We start from the raw sequence: 25,731 nt of genomic DNA on the forward strand, positions 1-25,731 counted from the left end.
AAAGACTGCTAGGAACAAAAGAATATCGACATTTATGACATATAAAAGAAGAAAACAAACTAGTTTGAATTATATGAGAATGTTTAAAATGGGCTTTTGACAAATATTGGAATGTAAGATTCAACCTTTTTATTCTTAATAATCTTAGAGATACTCAAACCTCAGTGATGGATTTTCATTGTAAAGTTCCCTTTCAATGAGGCTGTATTGGTTTCTTTCTGTCAAACATCAATATTCACTCAATACTACCGTCTTTGTCAGTGACTGTATCTTTATGAAATGCTTACATCAACTACTAACACAGCTCACCCACTTCATAATGTCTGCACCTTAAGTTCATGCATTCAACAGTCTGAGAGGAAATTTTCCTTTGCTTCTGCAGCTTTTCCCTTAATAATATTTAAGCCAATCATGACTTTTCTTTTGCCTTGTTTTGAAGATTATTAAACTGCAATGCTGAAATTACAGTCTTTCTCTTTCAGAATGATTTTCTCCTCAGTGAAATAAACCTGCCTATTCACTGATCTTCTCATTAGTTCTGTCTCTCTCAAAGACTTTTTTCTATCAATAGCTCCATGTGTCACATGACATCTTCATTACCTTTTTCTCTCTACTACTCTTTGTTTTCTGAAGCATTGAACAATTCACCTCAAGGATATTTTAACAACCCAATTTAAATGTATCTAAGCAACTTTGGAGATAACTTGGCACTAATCATAGAATTCAAAAAATGAGACCAAAATTATTTCTCCTCTTCTTAACCCATGCAAGGAAGAAATGCACATCAAACTTTAAGTTATAAATTAGTGACCCTGTCCACATTAAAAGCAAATTTCCAAATAATATTCACTATTATCCAATCTTGAAATCCAGATTTGAGGGTGTGATAACCCCCATTGCATTGATTTGTTCCCTTGAGGTTACGATCAGCCATTTGTACAGCTGTTTCAGAACTTCCCAAAATCACGAAAGTTCAGTTCAGCCATTTCTTTGGCTGCTCAAAACACTGGAAAATGGCTGACGTTCTCACTGTGTTCAAAGTCTTTAATGGATTCTGTTCATGAAGAGTAGTTGACACACTTGTTCAGTAAAATCTCATTTTGAATGTCCAGCTGACTTCCAAACTTCTAATGTCTTGACTTCCCTGTCAAGGGAAATGTGAGCCTCTTCATTTTTATAGATTTAATGCCTGTGAAAGATGTTGTGAAACTTGAAAGGATTCAGAAAAGATTTACAAGGATGTTGCCAGGGTTGGAGGATTTGAGCTATAGGGAGAGGCTGAACAGGCTGGGGCTGTTTTCCCAGGAGCGTCGGAGGCTGAGGGATGACCTTATAAAGGTTTACAAAATTATGAGGGGCATGGATAGGTAAATAGAGAAAGTCTTTTCCTGGGGTCAGGGACTCCAGAACTAGAGGGCATAGGTATGGGGTGAGATGGGAAAGATATAAAAGAGACCTAAGGGGCAACTTTTTCACACAGAGGGTGGTAAGTGAATGGAATGAGCTACCAGAGGAAGTGGTGGAGGCTGGTACAATTGCAATATTTAAGAGGCATTGGATGGGTATATGAATAGGAAGGGTTTGGAAGGATATGGGCCTGGTGCTGGCAATCCCAACTTGATTGGGTTGGGATATCTGGTCGGCATGGACGGGTTGGACTGAAGGATCTGTTTCCATGCTGTACATCTCTTTGACTCAAATAGATATTCAAGTATTCTTTATTTATTTTGACAAATTTGGGAGCCTTTCAAAAACTCTCGTGTTATTAAAGGGCTTGTGATTTCAGTTTATAGTGATATTGACTGAGTGGGTTGGGACAACATGAGGAATAGGGTTTGAGGTAAATATGAAGATGGTGGGGGATAATGTTAAGTTTAGGGGACTTCACACTGATCTCTAGAGTAGAGCCGATGCCTCTGTGAGTGGAGGCAAATCTTTCAACCTGGTCATCTTGATCTGTCTCCATCAGCAGGCCATGTCCAAATGTCAGACATAAACAGCCAGCACCAACCTTTTGTCTTTCAATTCCTGTCTCAAAGATGAAATTCTGGCCCTCAGTACTGCACTGAAAGTTCACATGATTTATTCTTTCTATTATTCTACAAGTAATGCTCAGTTTGCAGGAGTTTACTCCATTATCCTTTCTAAATTGAGCCCTGATTCACATGGGATATCATTTGTTGACCAGAGAGTGGGAATGTTTTGACTTTGCTCAAAATTCAGAAGTATTTTTAATTGCCAGTTTACATTATTACACAAAGTTCAAATTAAGTCACCTTCCATCCTCCCAGAGTAAGTTTAATTTTGTCTCTTCAGAATACTAGGATATACACATACACTGCAGGCAAAAAAAAACACAAAAAAGCTATCAAAGATAGAATTGATTCTTACCATGGAAACTGAGCTTACAATAGGTGAGAAATCTGAGATGAAAGCTGACTTTGCTGCTGAGCGGATTGGTGATAAAAGAGGAGTTGCTGGGTCTTGAAAGCTTTTCTTTGTTTTGCAGGATATCGTTTCCATTGAAAGACAGGATGTCTGCAATGGTTCTGGTAATGACTTTGATTGAATGGATGATTCAGATTCAAGTGGTGATGTAGTTCTTGTTGAAGCCATTGGCTCACATGGCCTTTCGTCTAGAGTTTGATATTTGTGCAAAAATACAAAATGAATTCTTTAAATGTCATGAATAACTAAAAGTAGGATACACACCAGATGTTTCTTATTCTTATTAGCAAATTCTATGTTCACAAATCAACTAAATTAGTCACTGTCAAAATACTACAGGAGAAGTGAGGTTATTCGTAGGGACTCAAGGGATTCAAACCATCACCAGAGATGTATGTTGAGAGATTTGAAAAGTGTATTTAGTAGATTGAACTCAAGTATTTAAATACTTTGAAAGTCATCCTTCAGGTACTCTTTAATGCTGAATCATATTTTATTAACATAAATCTTTTATTAAAGTGATGTTATGGAATAGGTCAGAACACGCAAAAATTCTTAACCAGGCAGCCCAGACTATACTTTGCAATTTGTTTTGGTAAGTGTACAGTGAAAATTACCTGGAGTAAATTAACGAGGTTGACTACTGGGTTTTAAAACAGACAAAAATTTATGCACAAAATTACACAATGAAGCACAAAGGACAGAATAAAGAACCCCTACAGAACTCAGTCTATCCAAACTAGACTTAATTATGCTGTTCCAAATATACACAGCAGTCCCAATAAGCAAATACCCTTAAAACACAGTAAAAAGAATGGAACAGATACTCTACTGTTTGAAGTTAGAAGGGCAGAAAGAGAGAGAGCCTGTTCACACAGTCCACTGCTGAACTCTATAGAACATTAAGCGCAGTAAAGGCCCTTTGGCCCTCAATGTTACGCCGCCATCATACTAATCTGAAGCCCATCCTACCTACACTACTCCATGTACATCCATATGCCTGTCCAATGACGACTTAAATGCACTTAAACTTGGCAAATCTACTACCGTTGCAGGCAAAGCATTCCATACCCTTACTACTCTCTGAGTAAAGGAACTACCTCTGACATCTGTCTTATACCTATCTCCCCTCACTTTAAAGTTGTGTCCCCTTGTGTTTGCCATTCCCATACTTGGAAAAAGGCTCTCCCTGTCCACTCTATCTAACCCTCTGATTATCTTGTATGTCTCTATTAAGTCACCTCTCAACCTTCTTCTCTCTAACGAGAATAGCCTCAAGGCCCTCAGCCTTTCCTCGTAAGACATTCCTTCCATACCAGGCAACATCCTAGTAAATCTCCTCTGCACCCTTTCCAAAGCTTCCACTTCCTTCTTATAATGCAGTGACCAGAACTGTACACAATACTCCATGTGTGGCCGTACCAGAGCTTTGTACAGCTGCAGCATAACCTCCTGGTTCAGGAACTCAATCTCTCTATTAATAAAGGCCAAAACACTGTATGCCTTCTTAACAATCCTGTCAATCTGGGTGGCAACTTTCAAGGATCTGTGTACATGGACACTGAGATCTCTCTGCTCATCTACAGTACCAAGAATCTTACCATTAGCCCAGTACTTTGCATTCCGGTTACTCTGACCAAAGTGTATCACCTTACACCTGTCCACATTAAACTCCATTTGCCACCTCTCAGCCCAGCTCTGCATCCTATCTATGTCTCTGTGAAACCTACTACATCCTTCATCACTACCCGCAACTCCACCGACCTTAGTGTCATCCGCAAATTTACTAACCCACCCTTCTCAGCCCTCATCCAGGTCATTTATAAAAATGATGAACAGCAGTGGACCCAACACTGACCCTTGCAGTACGTCGCTAGTAACTGGACACCAAGATGAACATGTTCCATCAACTACAACCCTCTGTTTTCTTTCAGCAAGCCAATTACTGATCCAAACTGCTATGTCTCCCACAGTCTCATTCCTCCGCATTTTGTATAATAGCCTACTGTGGGGAACCTTGTCAAACGCCTTGCTGAAATCCATATACACCACATCAACCAGTTTACTCTCATCTACCTGTTTGGCCACTTTGTCAAAAAAGTCAATAAGATTCGTTAGGCACCACCTACCCTTCACAAAACCGTGCTGACTGTCCCTGATCAGATTATTCTTTTCTAGATGGTTATAAATCCTATCTCTTATAACCTTTTCCAACACTTTACCAACAACTGAAGTGAGACTCACTGGTCTGTAATTACCAGAGTTGTCTCTACTACCCTTTTTGAACAAGGGAACCACATTTGCTTTCCTCCAGTCCTCAGGCACTATTCCTGTAGACAATGATGATTTGAAGATCAATGCCAAAGGCTCGGCAATCTCTTCCTTTGCTTCCCAGAGGATCCTAGGATTGATCCCATCCGGCCCAGGGGACTTGTCTATTTTCACACTCTGCAGTATTTCTAATACCTCCTCCTTGTGAACCTCAATCTCTTCTGGTCTAGACGCAAGTACCTCTGTATCTTCTTTGCCAACATTTTCAATAGTGAACACTGTCGAAAAATATTTATTTAGTGCTTCCCTTATCTCCTCTGACTCCACACACAACTTCCCACTATTATTCTTGATTGGCCCTAATTTAACTCTCGTCATTCTTTTATTCCTGACATACCTATGGAAAGCCTTAGGGTTAACGCTGATCCTATCCATCAACAACTTCTTATGTCTCCTCCTGGCTCTTCTGAGCTCTCTTTTTAGGTCTTTCCTGACCTCCTTGTAACACTCAAGTGCCCTGAGTTTTCACATTTTGTCCTAACATAAGCCTTCTTCTTCTTCTTGACCAGGGATTCCACTTCCTTAGTAAACCACGGCTCAAGCATTCTATATCTTCCTCCCTGTCTGACAGGTACATACTTAACTAGGACACACAGGAGCTTTTCCTTGAATAAGCTCCACATTTTTAATGTACTCATCCCCTGCAGTTTCCTTCCCCATTCTACGCTTCCTAAATCTTTCCTAATTGCATTCTAATTTCCTTTCCCCCAGCTGTAACTCTTGCTCGGTAGAGTACACCTATCCCTTTCCATCACTAAAGTAAACCTGACAGAATTGTGATCACTGTCTCCAAAGTGCTCACCTACTTCCAAACCTAACACCTGGCCAGGCTCATTACCCAGTACTAAATCTAAAGTGGCTTTGCCCCTTGTAGGCCTGTCTACATACTGTGTCAGGAAGCCCTCCTGCACACACTGGACAAAAACTGACCGTACTCGTACCGTAGTGATCCCAGTCAATATTTGGATAGTTGAAGTTCCCCCATAATTTTAAAGTCCCCTATGAAAACTACCCTGCCTCTCTCATTCTCATCTAGTTCTGGACTGAAAACTGTTCAGCTAGAGAGCTGACCACTCCTCTTTCATTATACATGTCACTTCTAAAATATGACCATTTTGTCCTGAAGTCTCATCTGTTTACATATAAACAAAAAGGCCTCTCAATATACCAATCTCTATACCAAACCAGTCTAATTGGTACCGGGAGCTGGTTTATGACCCCTCTGAAAAAAAAAGGACAAAGTATCCTTGAGAAAAGAAACGGCATTTAGAAAAAAGGAACCAGCTTTGTGACAGTGATGCTGTTTCACACTCATCTACAAGATAGGCAATTTAGGGTTGAGTTGAGGGAACATGTCTTCATTCAGAGGGTGGTCAACTTGTGGAATGTGCGATGGTAGAGTGCCGTGAAGGCTGTGTCACTGAAAAGAAACATAGAATCTGTAATAACACTGAAATAGGCCATTTGACCCAATTAGTCTACATCGACCCTTTGAAGAGTATGCCACCCGTACCCAGCCCACCATCTTATCTCCATAACCCTGCATGGCCAATCCACCTAACCTGCACATCTTTGGATGTGCACATATTCAAGAAAGAGATTGACAACTTTTTAGATATTAAAGTTCTCACACTGGAAAGAAGGAGGAAGAGGGGTGATGTGACAGAGGTGTACAAAGTACTGACAGGCATAGATAGAGTAGATAGCCAGAGAGTTTTTCCCAGGGCAGAAATGGCTGTCACGAGAGGTCATAATTTTAAGGTGATTGGAGGAAGGTAGGTAAGGGAGCAGTACAACGAGATCTAGGTGTTCTAGTACATCAGTTAATGAAAGCAAGCATGCAGGTACAACAGGCAGTGAAGAAAGCTAATAGCATGCTGGCCTTCATAACAAGAGGAATTGAGTATAGAAGCAAAGACGTTCTTCTGCAGCTGTACAGGGCCCTGGTGAGACTGCACCTGGAATATTGTGTGCAGTTTTGGTCTCCAAATTTGAGGAAAGACATTCTGGCTATTAAGGGAGTGCAGCGTAGGTTCACGAGGTCAATTCCCGGAATGGTGGGACTATCTTACATTGAAAGATTGGAGCGACTGGGCTTGTATACCCTTGAGTTTAGAAGGTTGAGAGGAGATCTGATTGAGACGTATAAGATTATTAAAGGATTAGACACTCTGGAGGCAGGAAGTATGTTTCCGCTGATGGGTGAGTCCTGAACCAGAGGACACAGTTTAAAAATAAGAGGTAGGCCATTTAGAACAGAGTTGAGGAGAAACTTCTTCACCCAGACAGTAGGGGGTGTGTGGAATGCTCTGCCCCAGAAGGCTGTGGAGACCAAGTCTCTGGATACTTTCAAGAAAGAATTGGATAGAGCTCGTAAGGATAGTGGAATCAAGGGTTATGGGGATAAGGCAGGAACAGGATACTGATTGAGGATGATCAGCCATGATCATAATGAATGGTGGTGCTGGCTTGAAGGGCAGAATGGCCTACTCCTGCACCTATCGTCTATTGTATATGGGAGATGTCGGAGGTAGCTTCCTTAGGTAGAGTGGTGGTGGCTGTGTGGAATGCACTGCCAGCAGTGGTAGTAGAGTCAGAGACATTAGGGACATTTAAGCGACTGTTGGACAAGCGTATGGACAGCAACAAATTGAGCGATGTGTAGGTTAGATTGATTTCAGGTTAAGATAAATGCTTGGCACAACATCATGGGCCAAAGTGCCTGTACTGTGCTGTACTGTTCTATGTCGTGTCATGGGGTATGGACAGAAACTGGAAACATAGCATTGAAGTGGAGGATTATCCATACTCATACTGAATGTTGGATCAGACTCGAACAGCCAAAAGGCCTACTTCTGCTCCAAGTTCATGTTTTTGGCTCTTGTCACACATCCTATGTTAGGCCACTGCCTGGGATGGACTGTGTCAACATGAATACAATAAGCCGGATAGCGTTCAGCCATGCACAAAATTATCAGATTCAATGAAAGTCATCAATGACAGCAACTTCTGACAGCCTCAAGAAATGTACAATTTTTTTGGATGATTGGAGTCCTCTGAGATTGGCATATTCTGTTGCAAAATGGTTTTTGCATTTTTATGATATGTCACAGAACAATGAATATTTGAAAACCATGGTTGCAAATATTAAATTTGGAGCTTAGGTACTTTGGCTAAAGAAAGTTTACACTGAATCAATCTCTGTATAAGATTTGTGTTAACAATAAACAGTACTTTAATTGCAGAGAAAGATGAGCTTCATTATTAATCTCTGACCAGTTCTTACTATATGGCTGACCAGTTCACTTTCTTGTCAATGGTAATTCCCTCAGATGTTGACAGTGGGAGAGTCATGGCAAACCTTTGAATGTCAATGGGCAAAGGTTAGGTTTTTTTCTTTTTGGAGATGATCACACGTGTGTTGTCTGACACACATTTGGTTCTCAGGAGAAATGGATAGGGCCAAAATGTGGCAGATTAAGTTTAACATGGATAAGTGTGAAGTTATCCATTAAGGTCAGAGAAATAGAAAGGTTGTTTATTACCTAAATGCAGAGAAATGTTACAGTGCTTTGATGCAGAGGAATCTGGGGGTCCCAATGCATGGATCACACACAAGTAGTGCGTTTGATATCTATTACTAAATAAATAGTTGGGAGTGTTGTTGCGACTGAATGATGCATTAGTGAGACTCCCCCTCCAAGCTACTGTGTACAGTTTTAATCCCTTTGCTTGCAGAGGAATGTAGTTCCATCAGATGATGTTCACTAGATTGATTCCAAAAATGAGGGGGTTTGTCTTATGAAGACAGAGTTTACACCTCTACTGTCTGAAGTCTAGAAGATTATTGTCTGGAGTTGAGAAGAATGAGAGAAGATCTAATTGAAGCATGTAAGATGCTAAATGGGACTGACAAAGTAAATGTAGACAGAGTGTTTCCTCATATAGGGCAAACTAGAATGAGAAGTCATAGTTTTAGGATAAGGGGTAGCAGATTTAAAATTTGGTTAAGAAAAAGGAAGCATATGTCAGGTATAGACAGGATAGATCGAATGAATCCTGAGAAGAGTATAAAGAAAGTAGGAGCATACTTAAGAGGGAAATCAGGAGGGCAAAACGGGGACATGAGATAGCTTTGGCAAATAGAATTAAGGAGAATCCAAAGGGTTTTTACAAATATATTAAGAACAAAAGGGTAACTAGAGAGAGAATAGGGCCCCTCAAAGATCAGCAAGGCGGCCTTTGTGTGGAGCCACAGAAAATGGGGGAGGTACTAAATGAATATCTTGCATCAGTATTTACTGTGGAAAAGGATATGGAAGATATAGACTGTAGGGAAATAGATGGTGACATCTTGCAAAATGTCCAGATTACAGAGGAGGAAGTGCTGGATGTCTTGAAATGGTTAAAAGTGGATAAATCTCCAGGACCTGATCAGGTGTACCTGAGAACTCTGTGGGAAGCTAGAGAAGTAATTGCTGGGCCTCTTGCTGAGACATTTGTATCATCGATAGTCACAGGTGAGGTAACGGAAGACTGGAGGTTGGCAAATGTGGTGCCACTGTTTAAAAGGGCGGTAAAGACAAGCCAGGGAACTATAGACCGGTGAGCCTGACCTCAGTGGACGGCAAGTTTTTGGAGGGAATCTTGAGGGACAAGATATACATGTATTTGGAAAGGCAAGGACTGATTCGGGATAGTCAACATGGCTTTGTGCGTGGGAAATCATGTCTCACAAACTTGATTGAGTTTTTTGAAGAAGTAACAAAGAAGATTGATGAGGGCAGAGCAGTAGATGTGATCTACATGGACTTCAGTAAGGCATTCGACAAAGTTCCCCATGGGAGACTGATTAGCAAGGTTAGATCTCATGGAATACAGGGAGAACTAGCCATTTGGATACAGAACTGGCTCAAAGGTAGAAGACAGAGGGTGGTGGTGGAGGGTTGTTTTTCAGATTGGAGGCCTGTGACCAGGATCGGTGGTGGGCCCTCTACTTATTGTCATTTACATAAATGATTTGGATGTGAGCATAAGAGGTACAGTTAGTAAGTTTGCAAATGACACCAAAATTGGAGGTGTAGTGGACAGCGCAGAGGGTTACCTCAGATTACAACAGGATCTGGACCAGATGGGCCAATGGCCTGAGAAGTGGCAGATGGAGTTTAATTCAGATAAATGCGAGGTGTTGCATTTTGGGAAAGCAAATCTTAGCAGGACTTATACACTTAATGGTAGTGTTGCTGAACAAAGAGACCTTGAAGTGCAGGTTCTTAACTCCTTGAAAGTGCAGTCGCATGTCGATAGGATAGTAAAGAAGGTGTTTGGTATGCTTTCCTTTATTGGTCCGAGTATTGAGTACAGGAGTTGGGAGGTCATGTTGCGGCTGTACAGGACATTGGTTAGGCCACTGTTGGAATATTGTGTGCACTTCTGGTCTCCTTCCTATCGAAAAGATGTTGTGAAACTTGAAAGGGTTCAGAGAAAGATTTACCAGGATGTTGCCAGGATTGGAGGATCTGAGCTACAGGGAGAGGCTGAACAGGCTGGGGCTATTTTCACTGGAGCATTGGAGGCTGAGGGGTGACCTTATAGAGGTTTACAAAATCATAGGGGGCATGGATAGGATAAATAGGCAAAGTCTTTTCCCTGGGGTCGGGAAGTCCAGAACTAGAGGGCATAGGTTTAGGGTGAGAGGGGAAAGATATAAAAAAGACCCAAGGGGCAACTTTTTCACGTCGAGGATGGTACATGAATGGAATGAGCTGCCAGATGATGTGGTGGAGGCTGGTACAATTGCAACATTTAAGATGCATTTGGGTGGGTATATGAATAGGAAGGATTTGGAGGGATATGGGCTGGGTGCTGGCAGGTGGGACTAGATTGGATTGCGATATCTGGTCAGCATGGACGGGTTGGACCGAAGGGTCTGTTTCCGTGCTGTACATCTCTATGACTCCAGGTGAGGAGAAATTACTTCTCTTAAAGGGTCATGAATCTGTAGAATTCAGTAGCACAGAATGGCATGGATATTGGGATCAATTTAAGGAGGAGACAGACAGATTTTTAATTAGCAATTTGTTGAAGGATTTTGGCAAGTTTGCAGGCAAGTGAAGTTGAGGTCAAGATGAGATCAGCCATGGTCATATTGAATGATGGCACAGACTTGAGGGGCTGAATTGCCCACCACTGTTTCTACTTCTCATGTTCTTAGGGCCGGAAAGGAACTTGGAATGGGAGTGGTGGTATCCAGTTGTCTTTGTCAATGTTGGCACAACAGATGTTGATGGGGCTGGAAAGGGGATTCTGCTGAAATTTTTAACAGTTAGACGTTAAAGTAAACAGCAAAGCCTCCTCTGGATTACTTTCAGTCATGAGCAAACTGGCATCAGATGAAAGAGACAAGGGATTAAATGCATGGCTTAAAAATTGGTGTGGAGGGAATGGGTTTCAGTTCCTGTTTCACTGGCACCAGTATAATAATATCTAGAATGGGACAGGAAGAGACAAAGTGTACAAACATAAGAAACAGCAGCAAAAAAGGTCAAAGGGAGAACAGTACTAAAAAGGCAAAATTAATACCTCTTTACTTAAATGTATGAAGTAGTTTGAACAGAATAAATTAATTTACAGCACAAAACAATGTTATTGGATACAACTGGACAGCAACTATGGATATATGATCTCAAAGAGATCAAAGTTGGAACTAAGTAGTCATGGATACATGAAGTTTTGAGTAGGAAGTAAGGGTGATAATGTAGCTTTGCCAGTACTAGATGGAATAAGTTAATGATCTTGAATCAGATGATATAGAATCCATACGGGTGAAAACAAGAAATAACAAAGGGCAGAAGAATAAATCGTAACGATATGAGGATATGTTAAAAAAAAGGCTGTATCCTATTTATGAGTGACTTAAACCATCACGTAAATTGGAAAATTAAACTGGCTAATGCAGCTATGGCAAAGAACTTATATAAAGTATTCGAGAAGGAAGAATTCCTGGAATATGTTCAAGATAGTTACCTAAATGCCCAGAAATCACATTGTTGTGGGTCTGCAGTCACATGTAGGCCAGACGAGGGAATGATAGCAGATTTCCTGCTCTGAAGGATATGAGTGAACCAGATGAGTTTGTACAACAATTGGCAACAGTTAGATAGTTGCCATTAGGCTAGCTTTTTTTTATTCCAGTTTTCTTCATAGAATTCAAATTCACTATCTGTCATGGTGAGTTTTGATCCTCGAATATTAACCTGGATTTCTGGTTTATTCATCCAGTGATAAAATCACTATACCACCACCTCACCAGAAAGAAATTAAACATTATCTTTTGGTTTTCAGAATCATACATTCCTTTAAGGGAAAAATACCAGCACAAAAACTGAGATCACCATGGCTAACAAAGGAAGTTAACGTTTGTATTAGATCAAGGAGATGGCTTATAACAATAACAAAAATACTGTGTGACTAAAGAATGGGAGAATTTTCCACCAAACAAAGGAGGACATAGAAACTGATAAAGAAAGAGAGAATAGAATATCAGTATAACAAAGCAAGAAATAGAAAAAATGTTATAAAACCTTTTAGGGCGCCCCTCAACTTCCTGCACTCCAGTGAAAACAAAGCTAGTCTAGCTAACCTTTCTTCATAGCTAAAATCCCCCATACCAGGCAATATCCTGGTAAACTTTTTCTGGACCCTCTCCAAAGCATCCACATCCTTCTGATAGTGTGGTGGCAAGAACTGCATGCAATATTCCAAGTGTGGCCTAACTAAAGTTCTATAAAGCTGCAGCACAACTTGTCTATCCAAACATGCCATAAGCCAAATTCACTGCTTTATCTATCTGCGCTGCTACCTTTAGTGATCTGTGGATCTGAACACACTGATCCCTCTCTATATCAATACTCCTCAGAGTTCTGCCATTCATTGCATAATTTCCACCTATATTTGGCCTTCCAAAATGCATCTTCTCACATTTATCTGGATTAAACTCCATTTGCTATTTTTCTGCCCATTCCTCCAACTGATCTATATTTTCCTAGATACTCTTGACAATCGTCTTCATGATCCACAAATCCATCAATCTTTGTCATTAAATAAGTTCAAGGAAGGGACTGATAGAATTCTATTTCCAGGTAGACAATCCTTATCCGAAATTTGGAAATCTGAAAAGCTCTGAAATCCAAAGCATTTTTCATGAAGTTCTTTTCTTCTTAACAAGGTTGTTTGGCGTGTCAACAGTTAACTCAACTCCACACCCACTTGACAGATGTGACGTGGCCCAGCACTGGCAGGCATCAATTCTGTCTCAGCGCTCCTAGTAATTGCATGTGCATCTGCTGCTTGGTAAGATATTTTTAATTTCACTGTGAAAAATGTCATTTATTCCTAACTCCGAAAAATTACGAAATCCGAAAACCAGCAGGACCTAAGGGTTTCGGATAAAGGATTGTCTACCTGTACGAATAACATCAAGGGACATGGAAATAACATGGGAATATTGAGATAGATGATCAGCCATGATCTAGAATGGAAGAGCAAGAATGAGGGGCTGAATAGCATGCTGGTATTCCATAGTTCATGGATGTCAGTATCTGGGAGAAGAGGGAAAAGTGGTGGAAGGAATGATAAAGTCTAAGAATGCAGGCATCACGGCTCAGGTAGGAATTGGCTACATTCAGCAGAAAACTGGTTATGGGGAGCAAATACTAGAAAGAACAAAGAAAATTACAGCATAGGAACAGGCCCTTCAGCCTTAAAGCCTGCACCGATCCAGATCCTCTATCTAAACCTATCAACTATTTTCTAAAGGTTTGTGTCCCTTTCCTCCCTGCCCTTTTATGTACCTGCCCAGATACATCTTAAATGACCTATTGTGCCTGCCTCTATCACCTCCTGGCAACACGTTCGAGGCACCCATCATCCTCTGCGTAAAGAGCTTTCCACGCACATCTCCCCTAAACTTTTCCCCTCTCACTTTGAACTCAGTAGTAACTGAGACCTGACTCTGGGAAAAAGCTTCTTGTTATCTACCCTGTCTATACCTCTCATGATTTTGTAGGCCTCAATCAGGTCCCCCCTCAACCTCCATCTTTCAAATGAAAATAATCCTACTCTACTCAACCACTCTTCATAGCTAGCTCCCTCTATACCAGGCAATATCCTAGCAAACCTCCTCTGCACCCTCTCCAAAGCATCCACATCCTTTTGGTAATGTGACAATCAGAACTGTACACAGTATTCCAAATGTGGCCAAAGCAAAGTCTTATGCAACTGTAACATGATCTGCCAACTCTTGTACTCAATACCCCGTCTGATGAAGGGAAGCATGCCGTATGCCTTCTTGACCACATTACTGACCTGCGATGCCACCTTCAGGGTACAACGGACCTGAACACTCAGATCTCTCTGTACATCAGTTTTCCCTAGGATTTTTCCATTTACTATATAGATCACTCTTGAATTGGATCGTCCAAAATTCATCACCTCATATTTGCCCAATTGAACTCCACCTGTCATTTCATCGCCCAACTCTCCAACCTATTTATATTCTGCTGTATTCTCTGACAGTCCCCTTCACTATCTACTACTCAATCAATCTTAGTGTCACCTACAAACTTGCTAACCAGACCACCTATACCATCCTCCTAATCATTTATGTATACCACAAATAACAGTAGTCCCAGCACGGATCCCTGTGGAACACCACTGGTCACAGGTCTCCATTTTGAGAAACTCCCTTCCACTACTATTCTCTGTCTCCTGTTGCCCAGCCAATTCTCTATCCATCTAGCTAGTACACCCTGGATCCCATGCAACTTCACCTTCTTCATCAGCCTACCAAGGGGAACCTTATCAAATGCCTTACTGAAGTCCATGTATATGACATCTACAGCCCTTCCCTCATCAATCAACTTTATTACTTCCTCAAAGAATTCTATTAAGTTGATAAAACAGGATGTTCCCTGCACAAAAAAATGTTGCCTATCTCTGATAAGCCCATTTTCTTCCAAATGGGAATAGATCCTATCCTTCAGTATCTTCCCCAGCAGCTTCCCTACCACTGACGTAAGGCTCACCAGTCTCCATTTAGCTGGACCATCCCTGCTACTCTTCTTAAACAAGGAGAAAACATTAGCAATTTTCCAGTCCTCCAGGGCCTCCCCCGTGTTCAAGGATGCTGCAACGATATCTGTTAAGGCCCTAGCTATTTTTCTCTCTTGCTTTCCTCAGTAACCTGTGATAGATCCTATCCAGAGCTGGGTTCTTGTCCACCTTAACGCCTTTTAGAATACACATTTCTGCCGACTTGACCTCGAGTAATCAGACACCTATACCTAACCTCAACATCTGTCATGTCCCTCTCCTCGTGAATACCGATGCAAAGCACTCATTAAGAATCTCACCCATTTTCTCTGACTCCATGCATAACGTTCCTTCTTTATCCTTGAATGGGACAATCCTTTCTCTAATTACCCTCTTGCTCGTTATATATGAATAAAAGGCTTTGGCATTTAGAGTCATGGAGATGTACAACATGGAAACAGACCCTTCGGTCCAACCCGTCCATGCCAACCAGATATCCCAACCCAATCTAGTCCCACCTGCCAGAATCCGGCCCATATCCCTCCAAACCCTTCCTATTCATATACCCATCCAAATGCCTCTTAAATGTTGCAATTATACCAGCCTCCACCACTTCCTCTTGCAGCTCATTCCATACATGTACCACTCTCTGCGTGAAAAGGTTGCTCCTTAGGTCTCCTTTATGTCTTTCCCCTCTCACCCTAAACCTATGCCCTCTAGTTCTGGACTCCCCCACCCCAGGGAAAAGACTTTGTCTGTTTATACTATCCATGCCCCTCATAATTTTGTAAACATCTATAAGGTCACCCCTCAGCCTCCGACACTCCAGGGAAAACAGCCCCAGCCTGTTCAGTCTCTCCCTATATCTCAAATCCTCCAACCCTGGCAACATCCTTGTAAATCTTTTCTGAACCCTTTCAAATTTCACAACATCTTTCTGATAGGAAGACCAGAATTGCACACAATATTCCAACAGTGCTCTAACTAATGTCCTGTACAGCCGCAACATGGCCTCCCAACTCCTGTACTCAATACTCTGACCAATAAAGGAAAGCATACCAAACGCCTTCTTCACTATCCTATCTACCTGCGACTCCACTTTCAAGGAGCTATGAACCTGCACTCCAAGGTCTTTTTGGTCAGCAACATTCCCTCAGACCTTACCATTAAGTGTATAAGTCCTGCTAACATTTGCTTTCCCAAAATGCAACACCTTGCATTTATCTGAATTAAACTCCATCTGCCACTTCTTGGCCCATCAAGATCCTGTTGTAATCTGAGGTAACCTTCTTCGCTGTCCACTACATCTTCAATTTTGGTGTCATCTGCAAACTAACTAACTATACCTCCTATGCTCACATCCAAATCATTTATATAGATGACGAAAAGTAGTGGACCCAGCACCGATCCTTGTGGCACTCTACTGGTCACAGGCCTCCAGTGTGAAAAACAACCCTCCATCACCACCCTCTGTTTTCTACCTTTGAGCCAGTTCTGTATCCAAATGGCTAGTTGTCACCGTACTCCGTGAGATCGAACCTTGCTGACCAATCTCCCATGGGGAACCTTGTTGAATGCCTTACTGAAGTCCATATAGATCACATCTACTGCTCTGCCCTCATCAATCCTCTTTGTTACTTCTTCAAAAAACTCAATCAAGTTTGTGAGACTTGCACAAAGCCATGTTGACTATCTCTAATCGGTCCTTGCTTTTCCAAATTATTGTACATCCTGTCCCTCAGGATTCCCTCCAAAACATTGCCACCACCAACGTCGTCCTTAACCCTGTTTGCTAAAGACAGCTAATGACCCCTTTTAGCCCTCTTAATTCCTCATTTCAGATTTGTGCTACATTCCCAATATTCTTCCAAAATTTTGTCTGTCTTCAGTTGCTGAGACCTTATGGTATGCTTCATTTTTCCTCTCAGCTAATCTCACAATTTCACCTATCATCCATGATTCCCTAATTTGTATCCCTCATTTTCACAGGAACATATCTCTCCTGAATTCTAATGAACCTTTCTTTAAAAGCTTCAAATGTGGATTTACCTTCAAACAGCTGCTCCCAATCTACATTTCCCAGTTCCTGCCGAATTTTGCTATAGTTGGCCTTCCTCCAATGTAGCACTCTTTCTTTAGGATCACTCTCGTCTTTGTCTATGACTATAATAAAACTTACAGAATTGTGATCACTATTCCCAAAGTAATCTTTTACTGCAACTTAAACCATCTGGCCTGGTTCATTCGTCAACACCAGGTCCAATATGGCCCCTTTCCGAGTTGGACTATTTACATACTGCTCTAGAAAACCCTCCTGAATGTTCCTTACATATTCTGTTCCATCTAGACCTCTAACACTAAGGGAATCCCAGTCAATTTTGAGAAAATTAAAATCTCCTAACATCACCTCCCTGTTGCTCCTACATCTTTCCACAATCTGTTTACATATTTGTACCTCTATCTCACACTCAATGTTGGGAGGCCTGTGGTACAGCCCAACATTCCTCAAATGCAATTGACAGAAAATATCTGAGAAAAAAAATTAGTTAACTGTAATTTTTTTCTTGTTAATTTCATATGATGTGTAAGAATTACAAAGTTAAGAATCAGTTAATAAGTTAACCAGTTCACCAAATGTCTGGATATTTTTTGTTGTAATCTAACAGGAGATGACTGGCGATTACTTTAGATACAAATGCACCTACGTTTTTCTGTACAATGCTTGCATATAGTTCTTACATATTTGTACATATTCTTACATCTCATTTTCTCAATTGATGAAGTATTAGTGAATGAATGTATTGATGAAACTGCTGATACTTCACAATGTTTCATAGACATGTTTGCTTCCCTCTTGATGTTGTTAAAAATGTTCTTAACTTGTGGTGGCTGAAAGACAAAAATATTGGCAGAAATTATTCGTAGCATTTGTAGGAATTTGAAGTAAAATCATGACATTAACTATCCATACTTCTTGCCTGAATGGAATAGATTTTTTTTAAAAGCAAGATACCAAAGTACTCAAGTTCACTGCACCTTTAAAATGTTCACAAACTTCTTTTCAGATGAACAGAACTGAAGGTGGCTATTCAGCCCATTTTTCCTGTACTGAACTTTTGTAGCTTTATCTCATTAGTCATACTTGTTCACTTTTCCTTTAAAGGATATTCTACTCCATGAAGAAGGGAAGTGAAGAATAAGCCCAATGCCTGACCTTTTGGATACATTTATATATTTTATTTAGGAGCACAAATGAACCTTAGCTAATGTTCATGGCGTACATATAATTAAACACACAATGAATTAACATTGGGCTAAGAGGGTTTTATGTCACAGAATCATACAGCATTGAAACAGACCCTTTGACCCAACTTACCTATGCTGACCAAGTGCCCTAAACTCAATTAGTCCCATATCTCTCTAAACATTTCTTATCTATGCACCTATCCAAACGTCTTTTCAATGTTGTAATTCTACTCACCTCGACCACTTTCTCCGGCAGCTTGTTCCACATATGCAACACCTTTTGTGTGAAGAGGTTTCCCCTCAGATCCCTTTTAAATCTTTCCCTCTCAACTTAAACCTATGCCCTCTAGTTTTGAAATCTACTATCCTGGGGAAAAGACCTTGACTGTTGGCCTTATCCATACCCCTCATGATTTTATAAAACTCTATAAGGTCACCCCTCAACCTCCCATGTTTCAGAAAAAAAAAGACTCAGCCTCTCCTTATAACTCAAACCCTCCGATCTCAGTAACATCCTTTGTGCAGGGAAGGTCATGCTTTAGCAACTTAACAGAATTCTTTGAGGAAGTGACAAAGTTGATTGATGAGTGAAGGGTTGTAGATGTCATATACATGGACTTCAGTAAGGCACTTGGTAAGGTTCCGTATGGAAGGCTGATGGAGAAAATGAAGATGTATGGGGTCCACAGTGTACGAGCTAGATGGATAGAGCACTGGCAATAGGAGAACAGAGAGTAGTAATGGAAGGAAGTTTCTCAAAATGGAGAACTGATCACTGGTGTTCCACAGGGATCTTTGTCGGGACTACGTTGTGTGTGATATACATAAATGATCTAGAGTATGGCATAGGTGATCTCATTAGAAAGATTGCAGATGAAAATTGATGGAGTAGCAGATTCTGAAGGGGACTGTCAGAGAACACAGCAGAATATAGATTAGAGAATTGGGCAGAGAAATGGCAGATGGAATTCAATCCAAGCAAATGCAAGGTGATACCTTTTGCAAGATCCAATGCGAGAGTGAACTATACGGTAAATGGAAAAGCTCCAGGAAAATTGATTTACAGACAGATCTGGATGTTCAGATCCATTGTACCCTGAAGGTGGCAATGCTGGTTGATAGAGTGATTAAGAAGGCATACAACATGCTTTCCTTCATTGGACTGGGTACTGAGAACAAGAGCTTGCAGGTTATGTTACAGTTGGATAGGACTTTGGTTTAGCCATATTTGGAATACTGCTTACAGTTCTAGTCGTCACATTACCAGAAGGGTGAGGATGCTTTGGAGAGGGTGCAGAGGAGGTTCATTAGGATGTTGCCTGGTATGAAGCGTGCTGGCTATGAAGAGACATTGAGTACATTAGGATTATTTTCATTAGAAAGACAGAGGTTGAGGGTGGACCTGATTGAGGTCTACAAAATCATGAGAGGTATTGACAGGGGTAGTGAGCAAGAAACCTTTTCCCAGAGTGGGGGACTCAATTACTAGGGGTCACAAGTTCAAAATGAGACAGAGAAAGTTTAAGGGAAATATGTGTGGAAAGTTCTATACGCAGAGGGTGGTGGGTGCCTGGGATGCAATGCCAATGGTGAAAATAAAGGCTATTCTATTCTAGTGAGCTACAGTGTAAGGGCCCAAAAATGATGACATACAGATGCCTCGAAATGAGACGAGAAGTATAAGATGAATGTAAAGCCTGATGAATGCACTGTAATTTGTTAGAGCTGCACTGTTTGATACCATGTACATTGCAGACCTGAGGGGATACTTGCATATGGAGGTAGTGCCACGCAACGACACAATCATTCGTAAAATTGGCAAAGAAGGAAAAATATTGAAGTATCCTGAAGATAGGTACAAATGAAGAGAACTGAGGATTTCTGAGTCCATGTATGATGTTAACAAGCAACTAGAGACTGAACTTAAAGCTTGATAAAAACAGTTACATTTAGGCCAAGATGGGGAAATTAATTGTATTACTAACTGTGTGTACAATATTTTGAGTGTTTGCCTACTAGTGACTTGCCAACCCCCTGCATCAGAAGGGAGATAAAGGAAAAGGGAACTCATGTAAATACATTTTTGTACATGTCCTACACCTATACTAAATGAGCTAATGTTTCCAGTTGCTGGGTATGCTCCCACATTCCCAGCCACGTGAAAGAGGGCGTCTGCTTTAAGTTTCATCCCTTTTAATGGCAAATTGGTAATTCACCAGAACGCCTCCTCAGAGGATCTGGCAAGACTGGCATGGCAATCCTCCGCAGGGACAGGTGTTTATTGGGTATGCATGACTGACCCCCAAGAGCAGTGGGAATCAGCAGATTCTGAAAAGGGAGGCACTTGTGCCCTAACCGGGTAAAATGCTGTACCTATATCTTAGACAATTCTGAAGGGATCACCAATTTGGCAGCACATATCTGAAAACAGATGGATGAAACAATCCCTATCCTCCACTCTGTGGAATTGGGCAACATGACTGTTTGGATCATTGGGAACCTCCCTAGTGCAGGGTATAGTGTTATTCATTTTAGTAATTCTCATTTTATGTTGTTTGTTTTTGTTAAGTAAAAGTTGTTGCCAACAGGTGGGGTCTGCGCAGCCCCACAGGTTAGGCTCCTGAAAGATAAGCAACTTGTAAGGCAATCATTCTTGTGTAGAAAGCCTATCTTACATGAGTAAATGTATACTTGCTTGTTTTGTGATTCGCTTAAGAGCAAAGCAAAGAGGGGATTGTTAGGGATGTGCATCATTAAGTAACAGAAAATGACCGACGGCTGCCCATAACTGAACAAAGAAAAGGCCCACAGAATGCAGCAGAACATGACTGACAGTAGATAGAGAGCCTTGGGAAAATGTTTTCTTAATGTAGTCTCAGCAAATCGAACAATAGCAGGACAGTTTAATCAAGGTTATTGGCTGGGATAGAATGTGCAGCTGCAATTGCTTAAATAAATAAGAACATTTTACACTAAATAGTTGTTTCTCTTGAATTATTTAATCAAAATGTTACAATATTAAGAGTAGGTTTTAGATAAAATTCTTCAGATAATCATAGATATAGATACCATAGTAGCTCTGGATCCACATATATATAAAAAAAAAATCACCAAAAAATTCAAACCACTTTCAGACAGTAGAAGTGCCCCGCCGCCCACCATTAAACTGTGAAAACATCATGGCCGTGGATGGACTGCCAGCATATATCAATGTACATAGGAACATCCCAGCATTGTTGACTAATAGTATCTAAGGGGAAGGGGTTGTTGTGCAAATGTACACAATCTGAAGTCTTTGCCTGTCTTACTGCGAAGAAGTTCTGAAGCTGCAATAATGTTGTACCAAAATGAAATTGCACCTGAATCTATGACTAGACTCAGATTCTCATTGGAAAATATGAGATCTAACAATGGTCTATGGCAATCCCAGTCAATGTTTGGAAAGTTAAAATCCCCTATTACAACCCTGTTATTTTTACAGCTATCTGCAGTCTCCCTGTATATTTGCTCCTCAATTTCCTGCAGGCTATTGGGGGCATATAGTACAATCCTATTAAAGTGATCACCCCCTTCTTATTTCTCAGTTTCACCCAGATAGCCTCAATAGATGATCCAAGTGGAATATCCGCTCGAAGTACTGCCATGATGTTTTCCCTTTTCAAAAATGCCAAGCCCCTTCTCTTTTGCTTCCACTTCTATCCTTCTTGAAGCATCTGTACCCTGGAAAAAGTGAACATAGAACACAGAACATTACAGCGCAGTACAGGCTATTCAGCCCTCGATGTTGCACCAACCTGTGGAACCAATCTGAAGCCCATCTAATCTACATTATTCCATTCTCGTCCATATGCCTAGCCAATGACCATTTAAATGCCCTTAAAGTTGATGAGCCCACTACTGGTGCAGGCAGGGCATTCCATGTCCCTACTATTCTCTGAGTAAACAAACTACCTCTAACATCTGACCTATACCTATCACCTCTCACTGCGAAGATATGTACCAGGAAAAAGGCTCTCACTGTCCAACATATCTAACCCTCTGATTATCTTATATGTCTCAATTAAGTCGCTTCTCAACCTCCTTCTCTCTAACGAAAATAGCCTCAAGTCGCTCAGCCTTTCCTTGTAAGAACTTCCCTCTATTCGAGGCAACATCCTAGTAAATCTCCTCTGAACTTTTTCCAATGCTTCCACATCCTTCCTATAAAGCGGTAACCAGAACTATACACAATACTCCAAATGTGGCCGCACCAGAGTTTTGTACAGCTGCAATATGACTCCATGGTTCCGAAACTCAATCCCTCAACCAATAAAAGCTAACACAGCGTATGCCTTCTTAACAACCCTATCAACTTGGGTGGCAACTTTCAAGGATCTATGTACCTGGACATTGAAATCTCTCTGCGCATCTACACTACCAAGAATCTTACCATTAGCCCAGTACTCTGCAGTCCTGTTACTCCTTCCAAAGTGAATCACCTCACACTTTTCTGCATTAAACTCCATTTGTCACCTCTCAGTCCAGCTCTGCAGTTTATCTATGTCTCTCCGTAACCTACAACATTCTTCATCACTACCCACAACTCTATCGACCTAAGTGTTATCCACAAATTTACTAACCCATCCTTCTGTGCCCTCATCCAGGACATCCCAAACAACAGTGAACCCAAAACAGATCCTTGCGGTACCCCACCTAGTAAATGAATATTTCCCATCAACCACCATCTTTCTTTCAGTAGTCTTCTTTCAGTAGCCAATTTCTGATCCAAACCACTAAATCACCTTCAATCCCATGCCTCTGTATTTTGTGCATGAGCGTTCTGTGGGGAACCTTATCAAACCACTTACTGAAATCATGTACACCACATCAACCACTTTACCCTCATCCACCTGTTTGGTCACCTTCTCTAAGAACTCAATAAGGTTTGTGAGGCACGACCTTCACAAAATCATGTTGACTACCCCTAATCAATTTATTCCTCTTCAGATGATTATAAATCCTATCTCCTATAACCCTTTCCAACGCTTTACTCACAACCAAAGTAAGGCTCAAATGTCTATAATTTCCAGGGTTGTCTCTACGCCCCTTCTTGAAGAAGGGAACATTTGCTATCCTCTAGTCTTCTGGCACTATTCCTGTAGACAATGACGACATAAAGATCAAAGTCAAAGATTGGACAATATCCATCCTGGCTTCCCGGAAAACCCCAGGATAAATCCCATCTGGCCCAGTGGGCTTATCTACTTTTAAACTTTTGCTAACACCTTATGCCCCCCCAATCCCACCTAGTCTATAAGCCTGGATCTCAGTATTCTCCTCGACCACATTGCCTTTTTTCTTGTGTGAATACTGATGAAAAGTATTCATTTAGTGCTTCCCCAATCTCCTTTGACTCCATGCACAACTTCCCATTACTATGCTTGATTGGCCCTAATCTTACTCTAGTCATTCTTTTATTTCTGATATACCTATAGAAACCGAAGGGTTTTCCTTGATCCTATCCGCCTATAACTTCTTATGTCCCCTCAGGCCTTTTCCTAGCTCTCTCTTTAGGTGATTCCTGGATAACATATAACTCTCAAGTGCCCTAACTGAGCCATCACATCCCATCCTAACATAAGCTGCCTTCTTCCTCTTGAAGAGAGATTCAACTGCCTTAGTAAACCACAGCTCCCGTGCTTGACAACTTCCTCCCTGCCTGGTACATACTTATCAAGGACGCACAGTAGCTGGTCCTTGAATAAGTTCCACATTTCACTTGTGCTCATCCCCTGCAGTTTCCTTCCCCATCCTATGCATCTTAAATCTTGCTTAACTGCATTGTAATTGCCTTTCCGCCAGCTATAACTCTTGACCTGCGGTATATGCCTTTGGAACTATTTGGAAGCTGATAGAAAACTCCCAACAGGGTAACCTCTCCATTCCTGTTTCTAATCTCAGCCCATACTACCTCAGTAGATGAGTCCTCAAGTGTTCTTTCTGCAACCGTGATACTGTCTTTGACTAACAATGCCACCCCCCCCCCCACTTTTTAACCATTTTCTCTGTTCTTTCTGAAACATCTAAACCCTGGAAACTGCAATAACCATTCCTGTCCCTGTTCAACTCATGTCTCTGAAATGGCTACAACATCGATGTCCCAGGTACTAACTCATGCTGCAAGTTCACCCACCTTAGTCCGGATGATCCTGGCATTAAAACAGACACACTTCAAACTAACTTCTTGCCTGCCGGTACCTTCCTGTGATCTTGAAATCTTAGTTCTGACTTCACTACTCGCATCCTCCTGAATACTCGAACTACAATTTCAGTTCCCTTTCCCCCTGCTGAATTAGTTTAAACCCACCCAAAGACCATTAGCAAACTACACCCCCCCCCCCCTGGATATTGGTAACCCTCTGGTTCAGGTGAAGACCATCCTGTTTGTAGAGGTCCCACCTACCCCAAAAAATCACCCCAATTATCCAGGAATCCAAAACCCTCCCTCCTGCACCATCCCTGTAGCCACGTGTTCAATTCCTCTCTCTCTCTCCACATTCCTCACTTTGCTAGCACGTGGCACAGGCAATAAACCAGAGATAACAACTTTGTTCTAGCACTAACCTTCCACCCTAGCTCCCTGAATTTCTGCCTTAGATCCCCATCTCTCTTCCTACCTATGGCGTTGATGCCTATGTGGACCACAACTTGGGGCTGCTCCCCCTCCCCCCTCAAGAATACCGAAAGCACGATCAGAGAAATCACAAAACCTGGCACCTGGGAGGCAACACACTAATCATGAGTCTCTCTTGTTGCCACAGAAACTCCTATCTCTCCCCTAACTATGGAGTCCCCAATGACTAGTTTAGTTGAATGTTTCTGACATACTGACTCTTCCTAATCATAGCACTGTTTTCTACGTAACTCCTAATTCTATCCTAAATAATTGTCTCTGCTAGCCTCCCCACCACTAAAATTAAACTGACTATTTGTAGAGTTTTTAAACTATTTGATGGGCTTATCCTGACAACCTTACTTGAATAAGATTGCAATATTTGAGCTTTTAATCCTGTCAATCACTCAACCATGTTTCTGTAATACCAATGATATCCCATTCCCATGTTCCCTTCCATGCCCTGAGTTTATCTGCCTCACCTGTCAGGAGACATTGAAATACATTGAAATAAATAGTTTAGGCTATCAGTCTTCCCTGATTCTCTTGCCGTGCTCTTGCTCATCTTGCCTATTTACCTTGCTCTCTTTAACTTCTGTACCAGCCTCAATCTTCTCTCTTGTCTCACTATTGCTGAGGGTCCCACCCCGCTGCCAGGCAAGTTGAAGTCCTCCTGTTTAGCTCAGTTTGTAATGTTGCCTCTCAGTGCCACCTTGGGTCCTGGTTACCTATGTACAGATTGTGTTTTGAATTAGCATGAGAATACAGAGTTTAAAAGACCAGAATGAGAATAAATAATGTCTTTAAAATACTCAAGTTATAGTTCCTTTGCAACACGAATCTGTGCCTGCAACACTGCAGAACATGAGGCCACACTGCCTCCTTGTGCTGGCCTCCAACTCACTCTGCTCCCACTCCTGGCTCTGGCTGCGAGCCACTCTGCTTCTCGCCTTGGGACTGGG

This window comes from Chiloscyllium plagiosum, unplaced genomic scaffold (assembly GCF_037043375.1).
Source record: "Chiloscyllium plagiosum isolate Xiang-an unplaced genomic scaffold, Cpla_swu_hap1 HiC_scaffold_15, whole genome shotgun sequence".
NCBI classification, from domain to species: Eukaryota; Metazoa; Chordata; class Chondrichthyes; order Orectolobiformes; family Hemiscylliidae; genus Chiloscyllium; species Chiloscyllium plagiosum.